The sequence below is a fragment of the Lutjanus erythropterus genome, chromosome 24, assembly GCF_056507025.1.
Source record: "Lutjanus erythropterus isolate fLutEry1 chromosome 24, fLutEry1.hap2, whole genome shotgun sequence".
NCBI lineage: Eukaryota > Metazoa > Chordata > Actinopteri > Lutjaniformes > Lutjanidae > Lutjanus > Lutjanus erythropterus.
Window position 1 is genome coordinate 2,077,512 of NC_139340.1, and position 14,126 is coordinate 2,091,637.

Consider the following 14,126-nt stretch of genomic DNA (forward strand, 5'->3'; position numbering starts at 1 on the left):
TGCAAATCTTCGCTAGTTGCATCTGGCAGTTTCTGCAGCATTGCAGCAGGTGCTTCACTGTCTGTTGCCTGGACGACATCTGCACTCTACTGAGCGCAGTCTTCTTGTTATGACCATGAGAACCCAAGACGAGAACATAATAGATCTTCATGTTTACCCCATAGCTTCTCCTCTATGCACTGACATTACACACATTTGCATATTAATTAACTGATTTTCATGAAACTCCTAAATGCTTTGAGCTCATATTAATAGCACAAGTGGAAAGCCATAAGCATGTTAACAATAAAGCATGTGCTTATTGATTCATTAAACTGTTCCATTTATGGTTACAATATCATGGTAATTATAGTGGGACATTTTATAACACTTTTACCTTTGGCGGTATTAAAATGAAACTATATTTTCAATTATTCTATCAGTGCATATAGAAATGCTCACCACAGGAGATATATTGCCTTGAGCACATCATTTTGTTGGTGTTTGAGTACAACCACAGGCTGTTCATCACTGGCTGTTTGCCTACAAGAGCGGTTATCCTGTGCAGTGATGAAATTTACCACTATGAAGAATATCAGTGGCTGTTTGCAGTCGCCACACATGGCAGCACAGAAACAGTAAAAAAGGGTTTGCACACAGGTGAAACTGTTGCTCATTGTTCAGCTGAGGTTATATGCTTGTAAATGTTCCGGTGATAAATCGGCACTGTGTACAGTATTTGTAATGATGTGGCGTTTTATGATAAACTGTCCTTCAGACGGCGCGGGCTGAATGCAGAGCGTGTTCCGTGGCTCTCCTTGGCAGAGGCACACAGGAGATTGCGAACATTGTTCTCACTCTTAATGATTATAGAAGATAAGTCTTATGAATATCAATGAAGGCGCGCTCTGTCATTTGCATTTCAATCATTATAAAATGATCCTGTCAGAGGGATCCTGTCCTAACTATGAAATGTCACAGACACTTTGAACCACTGCAGATGATCATTAAGCTGCATATACAGACTGTTTATATGTTTTTGCATTTTTGTACACGCTGTGTGTTTTCTCGCTATAAAAAAGCTTCTGAAGAATAATTTAGACTATGACCAGATATATTCAAACACTAAATGCATACAGCCTGAGCTAAATTACTTCGAATGCACTCCTGCAGGTCCTGCTGTTTAAGATGCATGTTGTGCATGTCGGGAAACGAGCAACGGAATACAAAAGAAAGAGAGTCATGAACCTTTCTTGCAAAAATGAATGCTATAGGGGTGGAACTATACGAGCTCAGTGATTTAATTAAAAAATTCTAATAAGATTAATGCGTGAGCTGAAAGCTTGTAGAATGTTCTCCCATTTTCCTCACAAATGCAAAAGTGACGGACGATTGAAGGCGTCAGTGTGCTTCAAATCAAATGTTTGTTTGATTTTAAATACCATCGTGGTCAGGTGGTGTCATGTAAAGTGCATGAAAGTCCGTCTAATGCGGGGGCAGGGTTGTCACAACATTCTAAGCTTCAATACTATAAAAACCAATACATGATACCTTTTGGTTTTGGTGTGAAACCAAAAGTCACTGTTGATTTCTTTTTAAATTATGATACATACCATTTCCTTTTCCAAAACCTGACCAACTAAGGTCTTGTGTCATTCTTTTTGACAACCTCCCCAGATGTTTCATATCTTTCATTGCTAACGTGACCGCAGAGCCCTGCAGATGCGAAACTGAAGCTAGACGGGTATCTGCAGCATCACAGCGTGAAGCGCAGGGCCACTGACCAAGCTGTTGTGTTTGAAGAGTTGGGAGTGAAGACATGTTGTCTACAAATATGTCTGAATTTCAACCAGACAATGCAACAATCACGCACAATCTGCACGTTATTGTAAAAAAGGCAGTTTGAATTTCTCTCTTAAGGCTCTGTTTTCTCATTCTTTGCACAACTACAACTTTTACACTTTCCATGTGAACATCCAACTGCAACATTATAAATGACTTCCAGGTCAGATTGTCTTCATTTGAAAGATTCACCTCCTTGCGGCTCCCTTTATGATGGCAGGCTTTTCAGCCTGTTTGAGTAGTACTATCACTCAGAACAGGTCATTTTCAAGTGAAGTCACGTCTTATTTATATAGCACCAAATCATGACTTAGTTATCTCAGAGCACTTTTCATACAAAAAAAAAATCTAGTTCATACTCCATAACATTATTTAAAGTGAACAGTTCTCACCCTGAGCTTGTTGGCGAGGACAAACTCGCTTTTAACAGCAGAAACCCTAAGTAGTTGGGTTGAGAGAGGACAATAGAAGTATTTATTTAAGCTTTGTACGTACATGCAGCTCAGTTCAGGCATAACCTGGCTTTCAGAAACATCCACCTACCTATCTTGTATCTATACCTGTTTATCCTTTACAAGTTGGCCAGGACTGGAGCCGGTCCCAGCTCAAATTGGGTGAGATACACTGATGATTACACCCCAGAGGCTATTTCGAATCGCCCACATATAGTATGTCTTTGGACTGTGGAAGGAAGACCCAGAAGAAGACACAGCCGGCTAGTCCTGGGTTTGACGATGTGATGCCTCTCCTTTTCAAAACGCCCTTTACCAGGCTGACTGGGATGTCTGACTTACATACCCATCACATCAATGTCATTCACAATTACTTTAGTGCTTCAAGTGTTGTTACACCTGTAAGTCAATCTACGATATCCTGTATGTGTCCAGAAATATGTACGTTCTTTTTCCTGGCCGTTTTTTGTTGCTATTTTGTGGCTCTGGCACAGGGAGATGACTTTCCCATTCCCGGTCCTGCTGGCACACAACCTGGAAACAATCAGCACAACTAAAGAGCTGTTTCAATTCAAATTCAAAAGGCTTGAAATTAGGCTTCAAAATTGATATTTGCACCTCCATAAACTCGAGCCAAACCTTCACCAAGCCAAGTCAAGTCCCATGCAACTCAGTCACCACTCCACACCAGTTTGCTTGGGGCACATAGGAAGAATCTCAAGTGTTGCCTGATGACACAGATAATTTGAAGATATCCTGCCAGATAAGTGAAACAGGGTGGTTTTGCACACTACTTTTGCATGCAAATTAAGGAGTGTTTGGAGGGACTCTCTGAAAGTAATGAATTTGCCTTGTATCACTATGACTTAAACACTGGAGGCATGCATGACAGAATGCAATTTATCAAGAAGTGAACTTCAAAAAACAGGTGTTGGTGTCGGTGATGCCTGTCACCCAAGTAGCACAAGCGAAGTTGAGGAACAAGGTTCAAGTTTTTGCAGATTTCCTCATGAAATGGACAGTGCAGAGTTGTTCACTACTGATTATGTAAAAGAACTTTAAACCAGATGGAGAAAAACCCAATCAGCGCATTGGACGGCTTTCCAGTTCTCAACAATAGAACTTTAACACCATGACTTGATGAAGAAACAATGTTGCATGGAAACAAGTCTCTCGAGAAATGAAGTACCTCTTAACGTGCCAGTATAGTGGCACATTTGTGATAAAAAGACAGCCCACTCATCGCTAAGTATGTAAATGATGGTCTTAACAGCTTGTGAGAGGCAAAAGACAGCCTCTTTGTATCTTCATGTGTGGAACTATAAATGGAACGCTTCCGTTCTTCATGTTTGCCCTAATGTCACAGCAGAAGTTCACTCAAGAGGCTTGTCTTTAAGCTGAAATTAGACTTTCTGTATCTGCAAGCACGCCAGGGTCCAATAATAAGGAGTACAAACATCCGCATACCTCCAATTTGTGTCCAATTTGTCCACCGCTATGCTACATCCAGCTCCGGAATATGCATGTATGGAATGCATCTTCAATGAGGACCGTAGAAAATAGTATAAACAGAACTGCTACATGCCCGTGGTGTCCATACTGTTCACGTCTGTTCAGGAGTATATTCTGGTCTTTGATTTATCTAGTTCAGGCGTGGAGCAAAGCAGAAAATTTAACACAGCTACCACAGACCACTCCAGCCACCAAGAATCTATGAAAACATGTTTGTGCCCCAAACTGGAGGCAAAATGACCATGACCATGCCAAACCCTGGACAGGTTATTAGCCCTGCCACTTTTTCATTTTTGCCCCTGCCCCTTAAAGTTCCCTTGAAACGGCTAACAGGGAGCTTATTGCTGAAGAATATTTGCTCCTACTGAAATGACAGCAGCCTCACAGACCAACAGATGGAAAGTTTGAGGAATAGGCTGCTGTACTGGGGTTATTTTCATACCAGATTTTGCAAAAAAAAAAAAAAAACATCCTCAAAATATGGTTTTGTCTCATTTCTCAAGAATGAGTGAACAGCTAAATTCCTAATACAAGATAAATGCAGTTAGGAAAACGTGTCTGTAATACTAAAATAATCCTCCTAAACTTATAAGATAAGAGTTGACACTTAAAAATGTGAATGTTATTTGCAGTGCTGTGTTGAAAGGAATTCCTGCCTCACAACCAGATGTTTCATGCCCATCCACCAGCCTGAACTTCACATCTGTATTTGCAGCCTCATTACATATAAGGCACATTACTTTAATGCACATTATTAATAAGACTATGTTTATTGATAGATTATTAGAAAAGTGCTAGAACATACCCTTGCTACCCCCAAAACTAACTGTTACTAAATGCATAATAAAGGATTAATTAACCTTAATAAGCTTTGTTACAAAGTTTCTTATAAGTGCTTACTTTTTAACATTATTAAGTGTAATTACTCCTGTATAAGGCACTTATTAACAGTTGTCCAATGCATTCCCTGCGGATTAGTCATAACTAACTGAACTAGCAGTTAGCTAATTTAGCAACAAGTGAGCTGCTAAAGCTATCTGTCCATCAAACAGAGCTGAAGCTGAGCAGCTGGAGGACATCAGAGGGAAACCAGAGAATATTTTCACCATAAAATATGACCCAGTTTCACCCTTATCACTGAATAAAGTTATAAAGTCGTGCGTCACAACAAAGAAAACTTTTTACTGGAAGCTAATTTAGTATATGCCCCTGAGTGGAGAATGAGTCATCAACATTTTTTTAATGGTTTTCCAGGAAATGACAAACTCTAAAATACAATTAAGTCCCAGAGAGGATGACTTTTTTGTCATTGTTGGGCTGGCATATAGGTGATGCACAGTGCAATTCATAGTGAATGTCATTGGTTCCCAACCTGGGGTTCGGGCCCCCCTCAAAGGGGCACCAGAAATCGCAGGTGGTCCCCAGGATTTTGTCTGCTCTGAGGTTATCTAAATTAGATTTGCATACGTTAATGAAAATCACAATGTATACAAAAGTCTGCACACAAAACTATTTAAAAAGACACATTTATTGTCTAAATTAAAAACAATAGACCACTTTGTAGACCACAACTCTGTGACCTCTCAAACTCTGTTATAATGAATCATTATTAACCTCTCGGTAAGGATGAGAGTGTATAAGCCGACTCTGCTGGGTTTTTCAAGTTAAAAATGTTAAGCTTATACTACAAAAGAGACATTTACCAAAGGTAATGGTTCTAAGAATGGAAACAATTTAAATTATCTTTATTTGGGCCAGTAAAGCTTTGGAATTAATTACATTCTTTTGGTTTATACACCTGTATGTGCAGGCTGGGGGGGTTCAGCTTTCCTTGGATGCAAATAAAGGGGCTCCTGGGGAAAAAGGTTGGGAACCACTGTTGTGATAAAAACACTTAGACATTGATTATGGGTTTATAGGATGAGTGTCAACACCACTGACACTCACATAGCATTAGCAAGACGAACAAATATTGTTAAAGTTCAATGCTGGCAATGTCACATACAACTCATTTAATAAAAAAAATTCTAATGTGAAACTGCCAAACAGCCCTCACTCTTCCAAATACAGCACACGCAATTAAAGATTAAATAAACAGTTAGCAGATCTGTCAGATTCATTTCACTGCCATTTTCTGCAGCTAACATAGCACACACCCAACAGAGAAATGGTGGGATACCGAGTGTGTGTGAGATTGACACACACCAAGATGTCTCACTGTGCAATAAGTAAGCAGCTCTCCTTACACAAAACAAAACGTATCAATAGCAGATCGTCCAGCACGGCTGTTACACAACTCCTGCTGTTTGGACCTGTTAGTCATGTGTGCATGTGTGTGTGTGTGTGTGTGTGTGTGTGTGTGTGTGTGTGTGTGTGTGTGTGCATATGGTTTGGACAGATCAGCAAACAGCTGCTTGCTCAGCATCCACATGTCTTGACTGACCTGATGAATATGTTGACGTGTAGTTCCATGTGATGGAAGGCCCGCAGCGGAAATGATGACATCATGGAAGCAGATGAATAAAATATTAAATTTGTACGGCATTAAAACTGCAACATTTTGCCAGATTTAGCTCCCAGTTTGTCATTTCTACACTAAACAACTTTTTTTCATGCATTCTCCATGGAATTAAAAATGAAATTACAACCAAAATGCATACTTCAGAGGCACCTGCACTCACCAAAGATTATCCTCATACAAAAGACCAAAACCAATTTCCTGCATTTGTGCCTGACATGTTTCCAGGCATCCCTGATATATTATTGGAACATGCAGGAGGAGTGGATTATGGAGCAGCACTGTAAATATTTCACTTTCATTTTGAATGACATGACTGTGTCTGTGCAGTTTGTTGAAATTGGACAAGAATCTTGTCGGACAATCACAAGCCAGGAGGGGAGAATGATTGAAAAAGGATGATTGTGTGATTGGAACTGTAGTACATGAACAAATGTTGTTTTTTATACAATAACATGTAGACTCATAAAAGTTGTTCATGTTCGGCTCTCTCAATCAACTCACCAAGAATTAGGCTAACGTAATCTTCAGATCTCAGTTACCTTAGAGTAGGGTCGGGTACCAAACTCAGTACCTTTAGGTTACTGACTGAATTACATTGGTACTGATTCACATTAAACTCAAAATCCCATGTATCCCATGTTTTAGTCCTAGCAACTAGCAACAAGCTAGCAACGGCTTGCAGGAAACACAATGTGACCTTGAATAAATTACAGATTTCTCTGTTTTAACATTGTTGGAAGCATTTGGAATACTGTAAGTACATTCCTCAACAAATTATGTAACATATGTCTAGTATTTTTAAGGCATTTTAATACAGAAAAATTAAATATTATAGGTTTAAGGGAGGCATTGACATCTTCAGAGGATTAGTTAGCTTGGTGTCAGAGATAATTGGGTTTCTGTCACTGTCTTAGGTTTAGGAGGGGAGATGGAAGGAGGGATTTAATTTTATGCAGCTCTAAATAATTAACAAAATGTTTTAAATAAATAACAATGCTTAAATTGAGAAGTTTTGACTGTTTTTACTGTACAGGAAGTAATGTGCATTTGTGTGTATGAAACTAATATTCAAGAGGGCAGATTATGAACAGGGAAATATTATAGTATGCAAGCACTACAGTAGTAACAACAAGAACTACATCAGGAATAATATTACATGCTTGTGAGACGTGTCTGCATTAAATGCCTGGTGACAGATTGACAGGCTAGAGGTTGTAGGGACGAGTTAGGGAGGGATTCTGTTTCTTGTGGTGTGTAAAATGTTCTACATATATAACAATGTTGAAATTGAGAAGTTTGGACTTATTTTTTGTAAGTGATATTGCATTTCTATTAGTACAGAGAGAGTAAAGTACCAGACAAAGGTATCGCTGGGTACCTGGACCATATCAGTTCAAATGTGGGCAGTACAAAGTCTACCTAGAGTGAATTTTGCAACTGCCCTCCCCTTCTCTGTTAAAGATGCTGAAAGAAGGTAGCCTTACAGTAGTAGTTCTAAGTACAAGTATAAGCTAAAAAGTGTAGTGTGTTTGACAGCGTAAAAGCCAAGTCCCCTACCACAGCCTCGGCTAATGTTAGCATGCCTGCTGCTAGCGCCTAAAAAAAAAAACGACTTACAGGAAGAACATCACAACATGCAATAGCGTTAAATGCCATGTTGAGAGACTGACAGGCTGGAGGTTATGGGGATGGTTTGGGAGGGATTTTGTTTCATGCTGTGTCTAAAATGTTCTATCAATGTTGAAATTGAGAAGTTTGAACTTATTTTTTCCAAGTGAAATTACATTTTTGTTACTACAGAAAGAGTAAAATACAGACAGAATGTATCACTGCGAATTCCAGGTACCTGATTCAAATGTGAACCCTACCCTAGAGTGAATTTTACACCTGCCTGGCCATTTTTTCTCCCTCTCTGTTAAAGATGGCGAGGGAAGGAACCTTTTGCTTTCCACCAGAAGGAGTCGAAGAAGCTCAGCTGCACTGGAGGAAGATATGAAACTTTTTAGGAATAAATCATCCTCAGAGATTAATTTTATTATCAGTTATAACGTCTTGTGCAACTGCAAAGCAGACCTGAGAGGGTTTGAAATGCAAAACAGGCTGCACCTACACCTTTACTGAGCAAACCCACACACCCACACCCACAGAGCAGCATCACTGTGAATATATTGAGAGATTTTTTAGTTTCTGTGTCCTCACGGGCCCTTTTCTCAACATTATCATGTCATCTCTGAGCCGGTATGTGCACGACAAGGTCACACCAGCCTGTGTGAAGCTGTAGCTGCGTGCACCTTCTCTCGTGCAGTGCATTGCCACCCAGTGTGAACACAAGCTGAAAATCACAGCATTAGCAGCGGTGTAGCTGTAAAGATCCATGCAACCCCACTCAACCCTCCACCCCCCCACTTTTTTTCTCCCCTTTTCCCTAAAAAAAAAAAAATCCACATCCAGATATCCACACCACCATCTTGTGGCTGCTTGGATAGAGATGCGCGCAGAGGAGAGGGGCTGCTGCTGCTGGAGGAAGATGCTGGTCTGTGCTGCTGCTGCTGCTGCTGCTGCACCTCGTTCACTCAGACACAAAAAGAGTTGTGTGTGAAAATGCAGGTGTGAAATGGGTTTAAACGCTTTGGCATCTTGAGGGAAAGAGAGCTTTGTGCTCTTCTTGTCGCATTAAAGTTGACCGAGCTGTTGCTGCTTTGGCACCGAGTTTGGCCAAAGCAGCACCACAGATGTGCACAGAAATAACGCGCAAACACTCATTTATACAGATAATAAAAAGGTTGATGTGTGATGAACTGCATTTTCATCCTGTCATCATTTCCACAGGAACAAAAGCTCATTTGGAGTCGGATGAAAGTGCGCAAGAATGAGCCTCAGCTGCTGCTGCGGGCTTTTTGGATAAAAACCTCCATTTTGCGCCTGATTTCTATTATTTACTATTTTCTTCTATGAAGTTCTCCTTGCAAAATGACTGTGATCCTGTTGAAATGTCTATGGATGAATTCCCTGTGGATTTAAGCTCCAAGCGCGTCCGGACAAGCCACCAGAGCAGGAGGAGGGGGGTCAGCAGCGCCTGAAAACGCGCAGAAATTCAGCCGCTCGCCTCTTAAATTTACTCTGTTTCCCTGCCGGAGGAGAAGCTGCGAGGCTCACACTTACCTCAGCCTGGGTCTCCACCGTCTCACGCTTCTATACAAGTCCCGACTTCCAAATCCAACACCGCCACCACAGAGGAAAAACCACAATAAAGTCCACGTCCAGCCTGCTGCGCCTGCTCCTCCTGCAAAATCCAAAGTAAGAAGAAGAAGACGCGCAGTCCTGATGCACTGAAGGCAACTATACGTCCTCTGTGTGTGTGTGCGTGTGTGTGTGTGTGAGTGAGTGTGTGAGTGAATGTGTGTGTGCGGTGGGGGAGAATAGAGATGCGGCTTTATCAGCACAGAAGATGTTTCAATGAGTCATTGCAGAGGTAGTGGAAACGCTGCTGAATCTAATTGCTCTCATAGAGCAGCGAGTGTACTGAGGACAGATTAGTGAGAGAGAAACCAGGTCTCTCTCTCTCTCTCTCTCCCTCTCTCCCTCTGTTGCCATTGGACTACAGCGAGTGAAATTTACTAAGCCCGCAGCCAATGGATTGCCGCATTCTCTCCATCACCGTTAACCAGCCGCTGTGTTGTGGCAGCTCTGGCGTGGAGCAGGGAACACGGCACCGGCTGCTCTGCACACCGGGACCCCACTGTGGAGAGTACTTCATCTGAGAACAGACTGATGGGAAGAAAAGTTCTTGTATTTTACAACTTCTGTCATACTTTGGATTAATGTGCCTGTAGGGGAGACTGGGGACGGTTGCAACTGGAGCCTGACAGATATATCGGCCCGATATTAGCTTGTCACATATCGGTATATTGTCTGATATGTGCCTGTATGAAAATCTTTTTTTTACTAAATATAATGAAATTTATATTATTTGTTATCTTTATAAGCAGCATTTCATCTATATTTGATCATTTTTCTTTCATGTTTATTTCTAGGCTAAATAAATAAATAATTAAATAGTACTACAAGGTTGTAAAACAATGCATATTTTCAGAATACATGAAAGTACATTTACATTTAATTTGTTTTAACCAGGGTCAGTTGCAACTTTAGACTTCGTCCTTTGAAATAAATATTGTGAATGATATGTCACCATTTTCAAATATGTGAAATCAGCAGACGGATATCAGTTTAAAGGGATGGTTCACCCAAAAATTGAAAATTCAGTGATTATCTGCTCACCCTCACGCCAATTAAAGGTCAGGTTTAGTCTTTCAGTCTGCAAAACACTGCTGGAGTTTCACAGGAAAACTGTTGTAGAATCTCCCAAACAGTGGAAGTGAATGGTGACCGGATTTCAAATGGAAAAATACAACAAAAATGCCGCCATACTGCATATCTGGTGTAATCCCTGTCTCACGTCTTGGTTTAAAAAAGGCAGGAATACTGCTCAAGCATGGGTAAACTTTCTATTTTTCAGCAAAGCTGAACAACTTAAAAAAAATTTGAAAATTTCACACAAACAAAATCGCTGACATTAAAAATAGCAGTAGGCAGCGATGTATATTAGACTTAGTGCCCTATCTTACACCTGGCACAGGTGGATTTGGACACACCTTGAATAAATCAAATCCATTTCGCCTCACATTTTCCACTTGTGCTTTAGATCGGCGTAAATTAGGGCCCTCAGAGTTAGACATTCAGTTAAGCCAATCATAATTAGTTTTGTCAATTTCTGCTGCCTCTGAGTCACAGACCATGAGTCCTACAGCCAAACCAAACACATGCTGAGAGAGAGGAGAAGATGCAGAACACGTCCGTGTAAATTTTATTCTTGTGGTGTCAAATATGTGGTCACACCAGCAATGTAAAAAATTGGGGCTGTCTGCTATTCTCCAGAAGCTCTGGCTCCGAGTTGACATGGGACCAGATGGGAGGTCGGTCGGCAAATTTGTTCCTTTATACCTCACCAAGCCAAAACTATAAGTCCACTTGTTTCTATATCGATCACACTATTCCCAAATTTTCTGGAAGTTTGGATGTGCTCTTTGTGTACGTGCTATGCATTATTTCTCCCAACTGCTTCTCTGATATTCGGCCTCCCTTTTGCTCCTCTCCTGATATTTTCACATCTAACTCTATGAATTAAAAGTTTATTTCAATCACACCAGAGTAATTGACTGTTGGAGAGTGGAAAGATGAACCAAGATTTTCCTTGTGAGTTTTATTTTGTTGAAGATGACGGTGATAAAATGACTGTTTCTTCAAAGGGAAGCTAGTTACTTTGGTGAGAACGATAAAACAGCTGTTTCTAGTGAAAAAGTTTCTTACACTTTATCAAAAAGCCCTGTCTCTTTCCATAATGTTGTTGGACACTTAGAATAACAATCCAAGCCAGTCAGTGGCAAAACAAGCACTTTTAGAGGACATACTTTGACAGTGCACAGTTGCCCCAAAGGGATTACATTGCAGTCTGTGTCACTGGCTGCAGAGGTCTCCCTCAGTACTGAACCAGTTTCAAGAAATGTTGTCCCCATTACTCACTTAGACACACGAGAAAATAGGGTCCAGGTTGAAAAATACAGACATTACCCTTTTAGACTTTATCTAATAGCTAGAACATTAATTTTAACCTGACTTGAAACTGATAAATATATCTAACACTGAACACTGAGTTGGAAAAATAATCAGTTGTTTTTGTAAATACATCATTGTACAATTAAATTATTATCACATTTTATCACATTTTACATAAATTATCTGGAATACAGCCTTAACAGATTCACAGCCCTTGTACTCAAACCTTCACTCTGGCTTTATTTTGTGTGATGAAATGGTCAGCGACTGTCCCATCACGCAGCCTGCATGCTAATCCAGATGGGGAAAGGTCATCCGTGTCATATCGTGAGTTGCAGTGCCACAGGTTGCAGGTTGGATGTGTTATCCTGCTCAACATTTGATTTGGCTTCACCCAGGCAGCGGTGACGTCCCCTCATCAGTCTCATGAAAGTCACCCAGTCATCCTGGGCCGAGCTGCTGACAGAAGCTGATATACACTTCAGAGGCATGGAGGATACCCCCGACCGCTGAGGGTTATGATGTTGGGAGAGGGAATAAATGATGACGATATCAAAGGGAGGCCTGCCTGCCTGCCTTCTGTGCAGCTCTCAGCCCGCCTCATCCTCGTCCTCCGGCTCTGACTCTGCTGTTCGCTCCTGCTGTAGGCCTGGTCTCAGCGTGTTGATATGAAATGATCTTGACCTTGATCTCGCAGGGAATCCTATTGAAACTTTAAAGCTTTAGTATCCGTTTCCAGCCTTTTATCATTATCTAAATTTAAATCTAGACTGTTGAAGGGGGAGGAGATCATCTGTGGATTAGGAATATGCTTGTCTTTGCTTTCTGGGGATCAAATAAAACTTGTATGTGGATTGCATACATAGGCTCATATCTATAGATATACATTTACAGTGAAAAGTCATTAAAGGGGTTTGGAAAGACAAGATGTAAAGGAAATCCACTGAGCATCCTAATGTCCTGGAGCTCCACAGAGATGTCAGTTTGGGGTGCTTGGTGTATGCTAGAAAGGCTGTCCTTGCCAGAAAAACAACATTGTTGTTTGTTCAAACATTTCAAATGACCTATATTCACTCTTTCCTGCAAAGTGTCCTCTTGTGCTCGGTCAAATAATGGCTGTTGTCTCGCACAATCAAAAGACATTGTTATGGCGCCACAAAAGCTGTGAGGGAGGAGGTCAGGCTGGATGGTTGACTTTGACAGACCAACAAGTCCTCCAAACTAAACACTAAAATATATTGTTTGTCTTTGCCTTCAAAAGCGACAATACAGTGTAAAAAATTTCTGCTCTGCCTGCAAAAGCCGTCCACACTAACAACAATAACGCAAACAGTATGAGCATTGATACCAGGCCGCTTTTCCACCAAGTTAGATCTGGTTCTTGAACCACTTCAGTTCAGGATTCTTGGAACCTTGGTGCCATCTAGTGAACCAGCCCGTGTTTCGAGCAGCTGTGAGTGGAACCATTGGATGTCATCAACAGAGGGATTTGCATATTAATGCATGACAGCCTGTAGAATATGACACGCCCACTTTGGTTCTGAAGAAAAAGCCGCTATGTTTTAGTCATTTGGAAAAGGGCAGGCACCTTCAAAAAACACTTGGCAGGTTATTGGATGAAGCGTGGGTCTATCACATATGACATGGGCTAACTAACCTCTGCAGGAGCTGCCACTGTTTGTTTGAGATGAGACGTTTCCATGGACACTTCTCGCTGTCGTCACACCTAAAACCACTGCCAGCAGTCCTTCTGTGGACACTGATCGACTGCACTGCTTTCAGTGAGGACACAAACTTCCAAATTCCTGTTTATTTTGATTGGCTGTTAGTGTTTCTGTCATTCATGAAATCGCTCTGAAAGTGATCCTAATAGGCTTGTTCGAGATGAGGCAGGCCTGTGCAAAATCAGTCAGCTGTGATTGCAGTACAGTGCATGCCAGTTAGATTTGCGTCTGACTTGATCCCGACTTGCTCTCACGTCATGCACATGTGGGCAAAGGCAGGCTCCAATTGGCTCTTAATTTGGACAACAAACACCACATGTTGTATAAAATATAAATTTTCTGTGTAATTGTAATGTCTTACGCTGTTGTGCAGTGAAGTTTTAATCTCTTAACGAGCAGATATTTTGTGTCTGATAATAATAATAAAGGTTATAAATATATGACTTATCAAACAAACGGTTACAAAGTGCTTTACAAGGC

General features: G+C 40.9%; 1 protein-coding gene across 2 annotated transcripts in view; it reads right to left on the minus strand.

Moving 5' to 3' along the window:
- nlgn4xa (neuroligin 4 X-linked a) overlaps positions 1-9,890 on the minus strand; it is a 149,733-nt gene extending 139,843 nt beyond the window's left edge. Inside the window, exon 1 of one of the 2 annotated variants that reach the window (XM_084713473.1) lies at positions 9,469-9,890. The gene's annotated coding sequence lies outside the window, so the exon portion shown is untranslated. The remainder of the gene's footprint in view (positions 1-9,468) is intronic. The other variant, XM_084713474.1, reaches the window with a different exon arrangement.
- Between the last annotated feature and the right edge of the window lie 4,236 nt (positions 9,891-14,126).